This window comes from Dysidea avara, chromosome 4 (genome assembly GCF_963678975.1).
Source record: "Dysidea avara chromosome 4, odDysAvar1.4, whole genome shotgun sequence".
In the NCBI taxonomy this organism is placed as follows: Eukaryota; Metazoa; Porifera; class Demospongiae; order Dictyoceratida; family Dysideidae; genus Dysidea; species Dysidea avara.
In genome coordinates this window covers 25,069,025-25,087,851 of record NC_089275.1, presented here as the reverse complement: position 1 = coordinate 25,087,851, position 18,827 = coordinate 25,069,025, and the positions used below count along the sequence as shown (strand labels likewise).

At 34.9% G+C, this 18,827-nt stretch overlaps 1 protein-coding gene and 2 long non-coding RNA genes across 4 annotated transcripts in view; 1 reads left to right on the top strand and 2 right to left on the bottom strand.

Moving 5' to 3' along the window:
- LOC136254505 (uncharacterized) overlaps positions 1 to 18,827 on the bottom strand; it is a 151,251-nt gene that overhangs the window by 128,604 nt on the left and 3,820 nt on the right. The gene's annotated exons all lie outside the window — the stretch shown is intronic.
- On the bottom strand, positions 290 to 3,406 carry LOC136252893 (uncharacterized). Its single transcript, XR_010699820.1, has 3 exons — positions 3,320 to 3,406; positions 1,288 to 1,348; positions 290 to 442 (listed from the first exon to the last, which is right to left on the bottom strand). It is a non-coding gene; the product is annotated as an uncharacterized lncRNA (long non-coding RNA).
- Positions 7,849 to 12,852, top strand: LOC136254441 (uncharacterized). 2 transcript variants are annotated; one of them, XR_010700482.1, is made up of 8 exons: positions 7,849 to 7,998; positions 11,374 to 11,591; positions 11,738 to 12,006; positions 12,056 to 12,116; positions 12,168 to 12,352; positions 12,396 to 12,536; positions 12,587 to 12,666; positions 12,718 to 12,852. It is a non-coding gene; the product is annotated as an uncharacterized lncRNA (long non-coding RNA). The 2 variants fall into 2 exon arrangements; XR_010700481.1 differs by having other exon boundaries at positions 7,854 to 7,998; positions 12,056 to 12,112.

Below are 18,827 nucleotides of genomic sequence, written 5' to 3'. Positions count from 1 at the left end.
CATCATTCCACCTTTCCATAGTCACAACAATGCCACTTACTACCACTGACTACACATGCATGGCACTTTTATGCTGACACAAGTAGAAAGGTCATCAGTGATAGCAGTTGAAATTCATCATACCGATTCTCCAAACAAGCCTTAGGCCTGGATCTCCAGTAAGCACATACACTGCCTTTGGATCCTTACTGTGTACACATAAACATAATGTACTGACTTATGACTAATGTGAAGATTAAAACAATCACAATGGAAAATTAAATGTATACATGATGTGTAAACAGTTTACAATTACACAATACAGACACAACATTCACACTGTAAATGTCAAAGTAGCACTATAATTGTTCTCAGATGTATACAGCAACATTGAATCACCATTTTCTGTTTCTCCTATACGTATAAGCATTTTGTCTGCAGTCCCATCAGAATAATTTTACGTCTAATGTAGAAACACTGATCTTATACATTGTTCATGCAAAGTGAAATATGTATGTAGCAAACCACACAGTACCATTACAGTAAATTTTAAACGTTGAAAATATTAAGTCATCTAAACCTTCAATGAATAATCCCTTTACTGTTAAATTAGCAAAGTACTGTAGTAGTAAAAAAAATTTCAACGAAAAGTGAACTCATGTTTACATAGAAGAGCTGTAGCCACCACATATGCACCTACTGCCTAATTTTACTTGTTAGCTGGATATGAGATGTATTGACAGACATTGACATGAATGACTCACTCAGCAGCCACCCCCTTAATCACCTCTCTGTATGTAGTGGCCACCTCCTTAACCACTTCTCTATACTGGCCAACTCAAGTAGTTCCAATCACAGGAAAGGTGTACTACATAACATGTTTTCTAAAGCAAATTCTTTAGCCAGCAAACGTTTCATTACAAAGCAATTTTGTGATGGGTGTGTCCACCCAGTTAAAGTGCTTCGCTCTCAGAGATTAGCCATCCTCTTTCAAGTTATAACAATGAGAATGAAGGTTGATGTGGACAGGATGTGGACTGGAAAACATACAATCATACTACACAGAAACATGTGGTTTTCCTATATCCAATTTCAGGAAACCAGGGTCATGCCCAAAGCTGGCCTACAGCTTAAAAGCGCATCGGGTTAGAGTTACTAAACAAACTTTATAATGTTTTACAGAGGAATTAATTTTATTGCTATGTATGATAACTGCTTTGTAGAAATCAATGATCGAATTTCATAACTTGCAGGCAAATGCCAGATAGTGACAGGGGACTGATACACATTGTTAATTTTATGTCATACCTGATGACTGATTCCTTCCTTCATTTTCCTTACTTACACTCACTGAAATACCACAATCCACCTACATAAACAACAGCATATTATGTACTGTAACACACTGACTAGTGTATATATATACGGCTACACTGCCATTAAATAGATTACTGCATGTCAAACAGCTTACCACGCCTTCATGCACAATATAACATGCTCAAAGTTTATCCAATCGCTATGCATTGTTCACGTACAGTGATTCAACGAGCAATATTATTTTGTCACATAGTTGCCATGGCGCCAGTGTTATCGCAAGAAAACGAGCCGCTTTTGCCAAGCCTACAGCAGTGAACAAACTTTCTATTATACTCTTTTTAGGCTGTTTTGAGTGGGTAATAAATCTCATATACTCCACCTTGTTTTCTATTATACTCCACGCCTTCAGGCACAATATAACATGCTCAAAATCTAGGTTTATCCAATCGCTAAACATTGTTCACGTGCATGATTTAGCAAGTGCAATTAAATTGTCACGTGAGTATGCATAGTAGCCATGGCGCTAGTATTATTGCAAGAAAACCAGCTGCTTTTGCCGAAACTACAACAGAAACAGCCGTGAAATGAATAATAATATAAATAGAGTTAGAAAAAGTCCTCAGTAACGCCCATGCTTAATTCGTGCGCTACACCCCAGGCATTCAGGTTTATAAATTTCATTGTCTTCGAATTGTGCCCGTGTAACTGTTTTAGATTCCATTTAACATTACAAGATTACTTATCTCATCCACTGGATGTTTCTGCTGTAGGCTTGGCAAAAGTGGCTGTTTTTATTGTGGTAATACTGGCACCATGGCAACTATGCATCCTCAAGTGACAAAATAATCTATTTAGAGTGTAACGTGAAATAGAGCCTATAGAAGTTACTGTATACAGGCACAATTCTGAGTTTATAAAATTTATAAACCCTGAGGCCAATAGTAGCACCCTCGCTTCGCTCGTGCACTACATGTAACCTGGGACTTCGGGTTTATAAATTTCATAGTCCACATTGTGCCCGTATAACTATTATTTAGGGCCCAACTTGAACAACTTTGACAAAACACCTACAAGGACTTGCAAGTGATTACAGTTCAGTATGGATTATAGGGTAATCCATACTGAACTTAAATCAGCACCATCATAAAGAATTAATGCTAATTGCATTCTTGAATTTTTAAATTATGGAAAGTATGTTTTAATGGAGTATGAAAGATTATAATTAAGACTCTCTTGGCATTCATCACTTTGTTATTTGCAGTGCTGTCTTCTCTGGAGGCTGCTTATCCTCCATTTCATACTTATCACATGACAAAGCTTCCAATAGACCCAGCTTTGACAAAAAGTAAAAACTACACTCACACCTTCACAGGGATTCAAAGGGAAATATTTCATGGTAATTTTATGCAATGATACTCATATCCTACATGCATTCATGTCAGCAACAATTTATCTTCTGGCAACCAAAAAAACAGTTATTGTAATGTACTCAACAAAATAAAGGTTATAGAACAAAAGTAGTTTGTTCTTAGCTGTGCTTGTGCTAACACATATCACACAGCTGTCCCAATCTTCATCCGATTGAAACTATCATCACCATACATACATATGGTAATACCTGGCATTGAATAAAGGCCAGAGGAAAGCTACGGTTAATCATGAGAATGACAACGAATGAACCGGCTGACCATTAACTTATAAGTGAATGAGCATAATGCATCTCATGGACTAGACCCATGGACTCACTGATGGACAGGGCGTGAAACAGGAAATGTTGGAGACTGTTTTCACGAATACTATATGCGCACCAATATTTTCAAAAGATGATGATAAAAATCTTAGTTAGGGTATACAGTTGCCATCGATTTAAACTACAACTATAACAAATGCACTTGTAGCTAAAAGTACCTACTTCCACGGGCGTAGGCAGGGGAGTTCAGACGAACCCCCCTTTCAGAGGCCTAATTTTGAAAAATCATACCAAGTCTTACTAAAGCCCTGGAGCTCTCTGGTAGCTACTTACCCAACCGGCTCCTCTGTACTACTCTTGAGGGTTACATCACATTAATGCTGAACCATTGCAAATTTTATCTTTTACATCACGTGATCAATTGCGCACGTGATTAATTGCGAACGTGATGCAAATTTGAAATGGTGTGAGTGAAATTGTGAAGGACTGTGTTGAGACATATTACAAGGCAGTTGCTGCTAAACAATATTTAACAGAAAAATGGTTTGTTTATTTTGTTACATGTTGTTGGCACGTGATGTTTGAACATATAGGAGTACAAGCCAAGACCATCAAGAGTAGGACTGACAGAGAATAATGTATGTCTGTAAAGAAATATTGCCAACTGCTACGGAACTTGAGTGTGGATCGCTTCCATGTGCTATGAAATTGAAGTTGGCTGTCAGTATGCTGTCTGGAAGTGAAGATTAGTTAGTTTTACAATTGGTTTATAGTTTCATAAGCTGCATAAACAGCAGTGTGTAGTTTTTAGTTAGATGCGCAAACCACACCTTTCGATGTTACTGCTTAAGGGCACATTTTATGTATACTTCATTTTCGCTCAAACATGGTCTAGGGAAAGCACCCAGGCCTTCCCCTTAAGGCATTCCACTTTACATCCAAACCCCTTCAAAAAATCCTGGCTAAGCCCCTAATTTCTCTATCACCAATGCTAAACATCTACTATTATACCAAGTGCTGTAGTAATGAAGAAATCAAATATACAAATTTATGAATACTACAGCATTACTGTATTGTCCAATCAAATACTCCGTGCATGACTTTTTGAAGACATAATAGCAAAAATTTTGAAACAATAATATGCATTGCAAGAACTATGTAGATACCGTATGGATTATGTTTAAAGCTCAGTCTGTGTCCTGTCATCCAGTTTGTAAGCAAAATACACCACACCAAGTGAATGAGTGATTAGGGTGACAATAGATGATGCATGAGGATTGGGTTCACCAGTGTACCCCTCAGCTGAGCACCTTATCGTGGTTTGATTTGAAAATTATATTGGGCTTACTCCATTGCTAGGAATCCTGCCCAAACACAAAAGAAAAATATAGCCACTACATACATAAACAACTCATTGCAGAAAAATCTCAAAATGTATCGAATAATTATTATATGACAGAACTATTGTTATGCAAATCAGACAAGCAATGGACTGGACCTAATGGGAATAATGCGCACTTTGTGGATAGTGAGTATAGGGTTGGGAGGTTTTTAAGTATTTGTAGTTTAAAAGGTATTTTTCAGATACCAAATTGATTCTCTAAAATACTAAATACCGAATTTGATGTAATTAAATTTTTTAGATTTAGTACTGACCATACGTACATCAATTCAAGCCTCATACAACCATAATTATGCTGTGTACAAGCACAGAGCTTTGATTGCATGTTGAAGTATTCACAATAGTTTTTACTTTTTGGGATACTTCAAAACTAACTTTGTGGCACAATATTATTGTTGTTATATTTGTTTCTTTTTTAAAAAATGTGGGTATAAGTGCAAATCATAGCTTACCCAAGTTTAAAAGGTATTTAGTGATACCGAAGTATTTCTCTTAATACCGTACCATTGTTCAAAACTTACTTTGTGGCACAATATTATTGTTGTTTTATTTGTTTATTATTAAAAAATGTGGGTATAAGTGCAAATCATAGCTTACCCATGTTTAAAGGTATTTAGTGATACCGAATTATTTCTCCTAATACCGTAATGTTCTTCAAATAACTAGGTGAGTATATACAATGCACAAATTGTTTTGATTATTCTAATTACTTACTTCAAATACACATACACACACACCCAAACACACACACACACACACACACATACACTCTACAGAAAATAAAAGGTCACCAGCTGCTAAGCAAAACACAGCAGCCAAGTGAAATACAGCTGTTGCTCCCAAGCGAATTATCACTTGGAAGCCTCAGTTACTTGAGTTTGGTGCAGGAAAATTCTCTTGGTGCAGCATTCGTAAGCTACACAAGGATTGCCCATGTCTCACAGAGAGAAGTCACAGAACTTAAAGTTCCATAATGACCCTTACACCCCAAAGAACAGTTGTGTATTAGCTTCCCCAGAAAACACCAGGTATCCATTAATGTTATAGCTGCTTCCCCAGTTTACACAGTCATCAGGTCATTTTACAGCCAAGTATTCAGGAGAAATATAGATCAAGATTTTTGTTTTAAGAAAGCAACAACAACAACAACACCAACTTAGCATAACCGGGCATGACCCTTTTGATTAACAGGATGATGTTCTAGCCATTTAACTATTCTGCCCCTCTCTCTCTAATGCACACACATCCACACATGCACGCAGTGAACCAGCTTTGGAACACCTGTACATTACCCAGGTGATATGAGTCAACACCAGCAAATATCCTGATACAGGACAAGTTACTCACAGGAGACTGTATCTTGTCTCACAGGTGAAGGTATGGACACCTAAAGTCCCATTCACACTCTCTGCGATACATGGACAGTTGGCATTTAAGTATACCTTCCTGGTTTATACCAGGTGGCCATTGATGTAACAGCTGAGTGGACAGTAGACACACTACACACCTGTACTATCTGCTTTGTCAGTAGATAAGGTTGGGTTCAAAAGCTAACCTGTGCCAATAGTAGCAAATACAATGAATAACACATTATAATCTCACTTGATGTTATATACTATACATGTAAGCATGGACGCAGTTGTGCACTCTGTAACTATCATATTAAAGTTCAAAATTTATGAAATGAATTTTAATGAGTTGAGGTAATGTCAGGGTCTACTGTTACTCTCCAATACAAGGCAAACTGAGAGGCTACATTTTTTATGTGTGCCGGACACATGACAATAAATGATGCTGTACCTAAAATAATGGTGCACCAAGCAGAAATTTACATAGCTGTATTACACAGCTATGAATATATACTTTCAAAACCATATACATGGTGTAGTTCTTGTAAAAGTGAACTCTAGTGGCTAACACTTTGCATATTCAGTTTGTGTGTGGATGTGTGTGTGTGTGGTTGGTGCATGCAGTGTGAAAGATGGTCATTGGGTTGAGTCAGTTTTGTCTAACAAGTACAATATCTCCTTTTTGTGATAAAAAAGTATCTGTTTTACACTCTATTGCCTATTGTACCTGTAGTACCATAAAATTGCTCTGCTAAAATGATTAATTAATACTAGTGGTACCCGTGCAAAATGCGCGTGATACTAAGACAATTGTTATGCCCTGTTGTGTGAATAAACTTAAATTTGAACATTACTTCACATCATTACATATCAACAAAACATGATTACGCATAGCTACAGATGTGCATACATAATTTCCTCAATTGTGTGTAATGTTGGCGGCCTTGTGCACTGGAATTTCTGCACATCTGTACAGTACTCATGCAGAACACAATTCTCATGAAGGTGGCGTATCAAGATGTGTCCCATTACAATCATGCACATACATGGCAGGGATGTACTCATCTTAATTTTGATGATGTTGCATGAACTAACAAAGTCTTTGAGTGTGATATGAGGATCAATTTACCAATAGTCGGTGCATCACCACAATGATCTATGTTCTAATTCAACTTGCATTTGTCACATTCATTTTGTACATTTATGTAGTCAATTTGAGTAACTGAATTGTAGTTCTATTTCTACATCCTAGTCATGGTATTGTAATGTTAACTTATCGCATGACAAAGAGTGTAAGCAGTACTGTATTGAGTATGGGTATTCAAGTTTATCAGCTGTACTGAGCAAGGTCAACACAACCATGTGGATTTGGATGGAGAAGAGTTTTGTTGCTTTCTGAATCAAGTTGCATTACCAAGATGAATCCTTCATATGAAGATACAAAGACAGTAAGGGGCCATGCTGCACAACTGATGACACTTACGGTGTTCATTTAAGTTGTTAGCTTTGCACAAGCAGTATAATTATGTATAATTCAGTTAGACCATGCATGTTGTAATTGTTCTCATTGCTTTTTTACCCAATTGTGTTGTAAATTGTCAGTTATATCCATACTTATAATTTTAGTAAATAAGACCACCTGATAGCTATAGTAGCATACACAGTACCATGCATGTGAAGTTCTGCAGACAACATGTGATCATTTACATAAGATTTAGATACATCAGTAGGACTATAGTGGGAAATGCAAATGCATGTGTTCAATGTGCTGATGAATAAATTTATAAGTACAGCTAAGTAGATTAGCTATTATGCTGTGTTCTAAGTTTACTTGTAAAGGTAGACCCATTATAGCTAGGCTAAAAGACACCGAGAAAAGGCATTATACGCATATGGTACGTACCAGTATGGTACGGAAAATCGTACCGTACACGTATGGTATGTACCATACGCGTATGGTACATACCATACGCGTACGGTACAAAATACGCATATGGTATAGAACAGCAGCGCTACCCAAACGTGCGACTATACACTGTGATACTATTCAGGTATTACCTGATATAACACGTGACTTTTCCTCAGATAACTACCTGAATATATTACGAGAATCGGGTGCAAAGTGGTCCTCATTCTGATCATCCATTTTTAGCAACAAATAATCGCCTAACTATACAAAAAATTCTAATAAGTGCCAACTGTTGTTTGTAACGAAGCAGTAGAGAGGGTAATCTGCTATGGATGGATTTGTACTTTCCATTGTAAGTGGCACTAAATGTTGTAACATTACGTTTCAAGTATCAAAAAGTCCACTACCAGCTTTTCACTTCAATTACTTATATTTGGTGAGGCAGCTGCCTTACCTGCCTACATGGTAGGTACGCCCCGGAGAGTAAATAAATTTTCTTTTTTCTCTTTAAGGTTACGGAATAGTTTAAATTACGTGGGCGGAACAAATTACAAAACCAAGCAGGGATAAATAATTTCAACAACTGTGTTGTGTTAGCAATGCAACTAATTATGCTTGTTTGTTTTTACTACACTGTTCTTGTGTGTGTGGTCTACAATAAAGCGATGTTTTTTAAAAATGTGCCGATAAAAACCAGACTAAATCCTTATAATTTCAACACAAGTGGCTAAATAACTAAAATATGTAGGTCCTGTGGAAGCAATATATAAAGTTACTGGTAGTATAGACGTTTTATTTAACTTTTAGTAATTTTTTCAGGTGAAACGAGCTCTTGGAAGGCTTGTATCCAAGTCACTTGGGAGAAACACGCCAAAAACGCTTCCAAAGGACCTAACAAATTTAATATACAATATCACTATCACCCAGAAAAGCCAATAGAGCTTACAGCTTTTGCTGTATTTGGCGGTGGAAAAACATGGTAGTGACAGCTGGAGCTGAGCATTGTGGCTGGCTTGTGTTATCACAACAAATTGTAGTGTTCACCTGCCTCAAACTACACTGTAGCTACATAAAAACATTAAATATGAATAGTTTCACCTTCATTTAAAACTTTTCACGCTGCTAGACTTGTTTTATGGGCTTCTCAAAAAGTATCGATAGGCATTAAAAATTTTGAATGATTTTCCGTGACTATAATCGTAACCTTAATGCTAAACAATTATAATTATTGGTGTGGACATGTTCAGAAGATAATATGTGAATTAAAAACTTTGCTTTGGTAACTTTTCGTAACGCAATGTACCGTACAGTATAGCCTGCATTGTACTTTATTGTTAGATGATTAATTTGAAATTTATACTTCCTGATGATGAACAATTATAATCATTGTTGTGAATAATCAACAGGTTAAGAAGAGCTATTAATATAAGAATCACCCTTATATACAGTACGTTTCGCTATTGTCCTTATTGCAGTCTACAGGTTGTACTATTACAGAATGCTCTACATGGTACTGCATGTGTAGATTTTCTTAAATACTTCCATATGCTGAACAATTATAATTAGGATTGTGAAGAATCACCAGAGTGAAACTTACCAAAGTGTGATCAGCTCTGAAATCAATTGTGGATTGCTTTGTTCTTTGTGTTTAATTGCATATAGCAATAATCCAAGTTGTTCACCATATGGAAGTAATTTAAAAATTTCAATTATATATCATTTCTACTAGAGCATTCATTGAATCACCATTCACAAGCTTTCTAAAAGTGTGAACAATGCTGAAATCATATGTGGATTACTCTGTTCTGTATCTTTAATTATATACAGCAATAATCCAAGTTGTTCACCATCTGGAAGTATTTTAAAAAGTTTAGTTCTACATATTTCTAATAGAGAATACAGTTAATCTCCATTCAGAAGCTTTCTATAGGGTGAACAATGCAGAAATCATGTTTGTATTGCTCTGTTTTATGTGTTTAATTATACACAGCAATAATCCAAGTTGTTCACCATCTGGAAGTGTTTTAAAAAGCTTAACTCTACATATCATGTCTAATAGAGCATACAGTGAATCTCCATTCTGAAGCTTTCTAAAGGGTGAACAGTGCTAAAGTCATATGTGGATTACTCTGTTTTGTGTCTAATTATATACAGCATTAATCCAAGTTGTTCACCATCTTGAAGTATTTTAAAAAGTTTAACTCTACATGTTATGTCTAATAGAGCATTATAGTGAATCACCATTCAGAAGCTTTGTAAAGGGTGAACAATGCAGACATCAAGTTTGTATTGCTCTGTGTTATGTGTTTAATTATACACACCAATAATCTAAGTTGTTCACCATCTGAAAGTATTTTAAAAAGGTTAACTCTACATATCGTCTCTAATAGAGCATACAGTTAATTTCAATTCAGAAACTTTTCAAAAGAAAGGGTGAACAGTGCTAAAATCATATGTGGATTACTCTATTTCATGCTCTTAATGATATACAGCAATAATCCAAGTTGTTCACCAACTGGAACTATTTTAAAAGATTAACTTTACATATCATGTCTAATAGAGCATACACTGAATCTCCTTTCAGAAGCTTTCTAATGGGTGAACAATGCTGAAATTATATGTGAATTACTCTGTTCTGTGTCTTTACTTATATACAGCAATAATCCAAGTTGTACACCATCTAGATTTATTTTAAAAGTATAACGCTACATATCATGTCCAATAGAGCATACAAGAATTACTTTAAAAGTATAACGCTACATGTCATGTCTAATAGAGCATACAGTGAATCTCCATTCCGATGCTTTCTAAAGGGTGAACAATGCTGAAATTGTATGTGAATTACTCTGTTCTGTATCTTTACTTAAATACAGCAATAGTCTAAGTTGTTCACCATCTGGAACTATTTTAAAAAGTTTAACTCTACACATCATGTTGAACATAGCATACAGTGGATCTCCATTCAGACGCTTTCTAAAGGGTGAACAGTGTTAAAATCATATGTGAAATACCCTATTTCATGTCCCTAATGATACACGGCAATAATCCAAGTTGTTCACCATCTGGAAATATTTTAAAAGATTAACGCTACAAATCATGTCTAATAGAGCATACTGTGAATCTCCATTCAGAAGCTTTCTAACACTGAAAAAAGAGGAATATAAGATGGTATATCTAATGGCTTAACTATACAAATAATCTCAGTATAGTCTTGCATTATACTAACTATCTTATACTTTAGTATAAACCCCATCTTATATTATGGGAAACAGATTATACTTTAGTTTAATACACACTCTTTGTATGGTTTTGTTTACTTAACTAAATTTGATAACTTTTTAGCTTCACCATCAGATCTCATTATTGTCTTATTTTTCTTCACCAACTCATTAACACTATCCCATGTGACTTAAGATTTTTTTACTGAACCGAACAGTCATGATTTTACAATAAGTAGCTACACTTCTGTTAATCACTACATCTAGCTAACTAGCTTTATTTTGTTGTGATAATTTCATACGCACACATTTTCATATGGCAAAGCATATAATACCAGAAAAATTAATTATTCAATCTAAGAGTCATACAAATCTAGATTTTCTTGCACAGTTAGCACACCTGCAAAACTTTGTAGTAATGCTTGTCTAAAATTGAAGGGGTCAGTGGTGCGCGCATGCGTATTAGATGCAATTTAGTCGCCATATTTGTCGCTATTGTTGTATCATAGGTTGTAAATGTGAGTGATATGGTGGTGTCGCTTGGACGGTGTATCTCGTGGAGAGAGTGTGTGCGATCGGCGCCATCGTCCAATGAGCCACGATGATAGTTATGGACCACAACTGTACATCCCTGCTTGTCCCTGCTGGCCTGTCACGGTAGTGGTTAAGTGGTGTGGCCTAGTGGACAATTCCTTCAATGGCAGCCATCAAAAATAGCTCTAGATGAGTAAGTAATAGACTAAAATGATAGCTTGTACGATAGGTTTAGCCGTATTAAATTGTTTATTGTGTATTATATGACAATGGCCTGCAAATGATTCAACTTTGGTGTTGCTGTGCACGTATTACATGTTTTATATCCTGTTATCTCAGCTTCTAGCAGATGACGAGTGGACACAGTTCATCAGCCATCAACTGCAAGAGTATGCATGGTCTGCTCTTATGATTTTGTATATTATCTCTTCAGAGGTAGTTTCTTTTCGAACCTCTTGATTCTACAGGCTGTCAATGTACAACATCTGCAGTGTTAGTTTCTTTCAATGGCAGCTGCTTCCGTTAAAGAACCTGGTAGCGACCATGTGTGGACTTTTGGTTCTTTTTTCACGGAGTTGTTCAACGTCCTCTTCTAATTACTTACAGCTGTAAGTGCATTAAGCCTGATTATGTTTTTATTCATTTTCTTTTCAATAGGGTAGGAATTACAGACTTGGTCTCGGTTCTAGGAGATTCTTCGTATTGCTAACATCTGTAAGTAAGTACACTGAGAGTGTCCAGTATACAATTTATATTTACCTTCGTTTAGGTTTGTGGAAATTGGTCTCATTTCTTTTGGGAACCGGTCTCATTTCTTCATGTTTTTCACTACTTTTTATCAACAGCTGATGGCTGCTACATCGTCTGACTCTGTAAATGAGTTGAGTGCTTTCAAGAACCTGTTCCATCTTGTTTGTCCTTATTTCACTGATCATGCTCGCATTGCTAACAAAAGTAAGTTCACTGAGAGTATGCAAATTATATTATATTGTTTCAGTTGCACTTAGTGATTACAAGATTCTTGGACTTGGTTATCAGTGTATCAGATGCTTCTTGTGAGCTTACGTAACACGTTAGCCCAACAAAGTCACATACTAAGCGGCCGTTTTATGTCTGGTTAGACTCACTGATAACACCTGTAAGTACACCAAGTAATCCAGAATATGAATTATGTTTGCCTCCGTTTAGGGTTGTGAGACCTGGTCTTATCAGACTTGTCTTAGTTGTACATAGATTGTCGGTCTCAGTTTAAAAGATTGTTACAAACTGTAAGTACAATGATTGTTCAGTATACGCATTATATTTACCATCTTTAATAGAGTTGTGGGACCTAGCCGCCGTTCTACATGGTAAAGCTAGGTTTCCAGACAAAGTCCGATTGTCCAGAATAAACATTATATTTACCATCTTTGTATTAGAGCTGTGGGACAGTTCTACCAGACAACTAACAGATTACCTGCTGCAGTTGAATAAAGACTGATAAATGACGAAATTGATTTGAGACTGTCATGGCCAAGGAGACATTGATTTACTAGCTGTACCTATTGTGGTTTTAACATATTTACAGAATTAAATTCATTACAAATATAATTATAGAAATTATTTAATTAAGGTAGCCACAGATTATAGGAAAGTAAAAAAGTACAGTAGTATAGTAGCCAATATATGGTTGAAATAGGCTTAGTATAGTCTGATAATACAACGCACTATACCAGTAATTTAATCTCTAATATATGACCATCTTAAATGTATTCAATAAGCTTGTTGTAGTAAAGTCCTAATCTATTAATATATACTGTACTATTTCATTCTAATACTAACATAATAAGACTGTTATAGACCTTATTATTCTGAGCTTTTTTCACAGTGTTAATTGTGAACAATGCTGAAATAATATGTGGAGCACTCTGTTCTGTGTCATTACCTATAAATAGCAATAATCCAAGTTGTTCACCACCTGAAAGTATTTTAAAAAAGGTTAACTCTACATATCGTCTCTAATAGAGCATACAGTGAATCTCAATTCAGAAGCTTTCTAAAGGGTGAACAGTGCTAAACTCATACATATGTAGATTACTCTGTTCTGTGTCTAATGAAATACTGCAATAAACCAAGTTATACAACATCTGGAAGTATTTTAAAAAGGTTAACTCTACATATTGTCTCTAATAGAGCATACAGTTAATCTCCGTTGAGAAGCTTTCTAAAGGGTAAACTTTTCTAAAATCATATGTGGATTACTCTGTTCTGTGTCTTTAATTGTATACAGCATTAATCCAAGTTGTTCAGCGTCGGGAAGTATTTTAAAAAGTTTAACTCTACATATCATTTCTAATATAGCATACTCTGTTCTGTGTCTTTAATGATATACAGCAATAATTTAAGTTGTTCACCATCTGGTACTATTATAAAAAGTTTAACTCTACATATCGTCTCTAATAGAGCATACAGTAAATCTTAATTCAGAAGCTTTCTAAAGGGTGAACAGTGCTAAAATCATATGTAGATTACTCTGTTCTGTGTCTTTAATGATATACAGTACTGCAATAAACCAAGTTATATACCATCTAGAAGTATTTTTTAAATGTTAACTCTACATATCGTGTCTATTAGAGCATGCAGTAAATCTCCTTTGAGATGCTTTATAAAGGGTGAACAGTGTTAAAATCATATATAGATTACTCTGTTCTGTGTCTTTAATGATATACTGCAATAAACCAAGTTATATACCATCTAGAAGTATTTTAAAAAGGTTAACTCTACATATCGTGTCAATTAGAGTATGCAGTAAATCTCCTTTGAGAAGCTTTTTAAAGAGTGAACAGTGTTAAAATAATATGTGAATTACTCTATCCTGTGTCTTTACTTATATACAGCAATAATCTAAATTGTTCACCATCTGGAACTATTTTAAAAAGTTTAACTACATATCATGTTGAATAGAACATACAGTGATTCTCAATTCAGAAGCTTTCCAAAGGGTGAACAGTGCTAAAATCATATTATGTAGATTACTCTCGAAAATTAATTACGCGAAATATTTTTGCCAACGTAATATTGGAGACGTTGAATGAATTCGGTTAACTGCTTTCTGGTCACCTGGATTGAAGCTTAGCTGTTGGAATTTCAATAGTATATCTTTGTTGCAGTATATTAATAAAACAAGAATGGCCTCGGAGAGAGCTGTCCTCATATATTTCACCGCCAGCGATAGTGTTGGCAATGACGCCATGCCATGATAGACATCTACTAGTACAGGACACATTAATAAATGAAGTATATATACAAATATGATTATAACTACAGCAATTCCACTCCAGTCCACTGCTTGAGTTCGTGACGGACAATTCTGGCTCGATCTGGGGTGCAGCCTCCATGGAACGGAGATGCCACGGAGATGCCACACTTGAAGTTTCACTCAGCTTGTCATTCTACTTCTCCTATACACAAAAAGGACAGTACAATTTTAACGAATTAATATAATAAAGCTACATAATTCATTGTTAAAATTTTTTCATCGCTTGAGGACACAGTTGAATTTTTTTTACACGAAAATTTAACTCGCGAAAATTTCTCGCAGCTTATATTTATAGAAATACGGTATTTTAAAAAGTTTATCTCTACATATCGTCTTTATTAGAGCATACAGTGAATCTCCGTTCAGAAGCTTTCTAAAGGGTGAACATTGCTAGTATCGTATGTGTACTACTCTATTTTATTTGATTGTTGATACACGACAATGATCCAAGTATTTCACCATCTGGAAGTATTTTAAAAGATTAATGCTGCATATCATGTCTAATAGAGCATACTGTGAATCTCCATTCAGAATCTTTCTAAAGGGTGAACAATGCTGAAATGATATGTGGATTACTCTGTTCTGTGTCTTTGCCTATAAACAGCAATAATCCAAGTTGTTCACCTTCTGAAAGTATTTTAAAAAGGTTAATTCTACATATTGTCTCTAATAAAGCATACAGTGAATTTCAATTCTGAAGCTTACTAAAGGGTGAACAGTGCTATAATCATATGTAGATTACTCTGTTCTGTGTCTTTAATGATATACAGTAATAAACAAAGTTATACACCATCTAGAAGTATTTTAAAACGGTTAAGTCTACTTATCATCTTTAGTAGAGCATATAGTGAATTTCCATTGGTAAGCTTTCCAGAGGGTGAACAGTGCTAAAATCATGTGTCTATTTCATTTTCTTAATGATACACGGCAATAATCCAAGTTGTTAAGTATTTAAAAATATTAATGCCACAAATCATGTCTCAAAGAGCATACTGTTAATCTCCATTCAGAAGCTTCCTAAAGAATGAACGATGCTGAAATTATATGTGGAGTACGCTGTTCTGTGTCATTACCTATAAACAGCAATAATCCAAGTTGTTCACCACCTGGAACTATTTTAAAAAGGTTAACTCTACATATCGTCTCTAATAGAGCATACAGTGAATCTCAATTCAGAAGTTTCTAAATGGTGAACAATGCTGAAATTATATGTGAATTTCTCTGTTCTGTGTCTTTAATGATATACAGCAATAATCTAAGTTGTGCACCATCTGGAACTATTTTAAAAAGTTTAACTCTACATATCATGTTGAATAGAGCATACAGTGATTCTCAATTCAGAAGCTTTCCAAAGGGTGAACAGTGCTAAAATCATATTTAGATTACTCTGTTCTGTATCTTTAATCATATACAGCAATAATCTAAGTTGTTCACCATCTGCAACTATTTTAAAAAGTTTAACTCTACATATCGTCTCTATTAAAGCATACAGTAAATCTCCGTTCAGAAGCTTTCTACTCAAGTGTGAACAGTGCTGATATCATATGTGAATTACTCTATTCTGTGTCTACTTGTATACAGCAATAATTTAAGTTGTTCACTGTCTGGAACTATTTTAAAAAGTTTAAATCTACATATCATGTTGAATAGAGCATACAGTGATTCTCAATTCAGAAGCTTTCCAAAGGGTGAACAGTGCTATAATCATATGTAGATTACTCTGTTCTGTGTCTTTAATGATATACAGCAATAAACAAAGTTATACACCATCTAGAAGTATTTTAAAAAGGTTAAGTCTACTTATCATCTCTAATTGAGCATACAGTGAATCTTCATTGGTAAGCTTTATAAAGAGTGAACAGTGCTAAAATCATATGTGGATTACTCTATTTCATGTTCTTAATGATACACGGCAATAATCCAAGTTGTTCACAATCTGGAAGTAATTTAAAAGTTAAACGCTGCATATCTAACCTAATAGAGCATACTGTGAACCTCCATTCAGAAGCTTTCTAAAGGGTGAACAGTGCTAATATCGTATGTGTAATACTCTATTTTATTTGATTGATGATACACGGCGATAATCCAAGTTGTGCACCATCTGGAACTATCTTTAAAAGTTTAACTCTACATATCATCTCTATTAGAGCATACAGTGAATCTCCGTTCAGAAGCTTTCTAAAGATTGAACATTGCTAATATCATATGTGTATTACACTATTTTATTTGATTGTTGATACACGACAATAATCCAAGTTGTTCACTATCTGGAAGTATTTTAAAAGATTAACGCTGCATATCATGTCTAATAGAGCATACTGTGAATCTCCATTTAGAATCTTTCTAAAGGGTGAACAATGCTGAAATGATATGTGGATTACTCTGTTCTGTGCCTACTTATAAACAGCAATAATCCAAGTTGTTCACCATCAGATTTTAAAAAGGTTAATTCTAAATATCGTCTCTAATAAAGCATACAGTTAATCTCCATTGAGAAGCTTTCTAAAGGGTGAACATAGCTAAAATCATATGTGGATTACTCTGTTCTGTGTCTAATTATATATCCAAGTTGTTCAGTGTCGGGAAGTATTTTAAAAAGTTTAACTCTACATATCATTTCTAATATAGCATACTCTGCTCTGTGTCTTTAATGATATACAGCAATAATCTAAGTTGTTCACCATCTGGAACTATTATAAAAAGTTTAACTCTACATATTGTCTCTAATAGAGCATACAGTGAATCTCCATTCAGAAGCTTTCTAAAGGGTGAACAGTGCTAAAATCATATGTAGATTACTCTGTTCTGTGTCTTTAATGTTATACAGCAATAAACCCAAGTTATTCATCATCTGGAAGTATTATAAAAAGTTTAACTCTAAATATCATATCGAATAGAACATACAGTGATCTCCATTCAGACGCTTTCTAAAGCATGAACAGTTCTAAAATCATATGTGGATGACTCTATTTCATGTCCTTAATGATACACGGCAATTATCGAACTTGTTCATCATGTGAAAGTATTTTAAAAGATTAATGCTACATATCATGTCTAATAGAGCATACAATGATTCTCCATTCAGAAGCTTTCTAAAGGATGAACAGTGCTAAAATCATATGTAAATTACTCTGTTCTGTGTCTTTAATGATACACAGCAAAAATCTAACTTGTTCACCACCTGGAAGTATTTTAAAAGATTAACGCTGCATATCGTCTCTATTAGAGCATACAGTGAATCTCCGTTCAGAAGGTTTCTAAAGGGTGAACAGTGCTAAAATCATATGTGGATTACTCTATTTCATATTCTTAACGATACACGGCTATAATCCAAGTTGTTCATCATCTGGAACTATTTTAAAAAGTTAAACTACATAATTATGTCGAACAGCATACAGTGAATCTCCATTCAGACGCTTTCTAAAGGGTGAACAGTCCTAAAATCATATGTAAATTACTCTATTCTGTGTCTTTACTTATATACAGCAATAATCTAAGTTGTTCACCATCTGGAACTATTTTAAAAAGTTTAACTCTACATATCGTCTTTATTAGAGCATACTCCGTTCAGAAGCTTTCTAAAGGGTGAACAGTGCTGATATCATATGAGAATTACTCTATTCTGTGTCTTTACTTGTATACAGCAATAATCTAAGTTGTTCACCATCTGTAACTATTTTAAAAAAGTTTAACTCTACATATCATGTTGAATAGAGCATACAGTGATTCTCAATTCAGAAGCTTTCTAAAGGGTGAACAGTGTTAAAATCATATGTGGATTACTCTATTTCATGTTCTTAATGATACACCAAGTTGTTCACCAATTTCAAAGATTAACGCTACATGTCATGTCTAATAGAGCATACAGTGCATCTCCATTCCGAAGCTTTCTAAAGGGTGAACAGTGCTAAAATCATATGTGGATTACTCTATTTCATGTTCTTAATGATACACGGCAATAATCCAAGTTGTTCACCATCTGGATGTATTTAAAAAAAAGTTAACTCTTCATATCATCTCTAATAGAGCATACAGTGAATCACCATTCAGAAGCTTTCTAAAGGGTGAACAATACGGACATTAAGTTTGTATTGCTTTGTTTTATGCAAGGTGCCATTCACGCTCAAAATT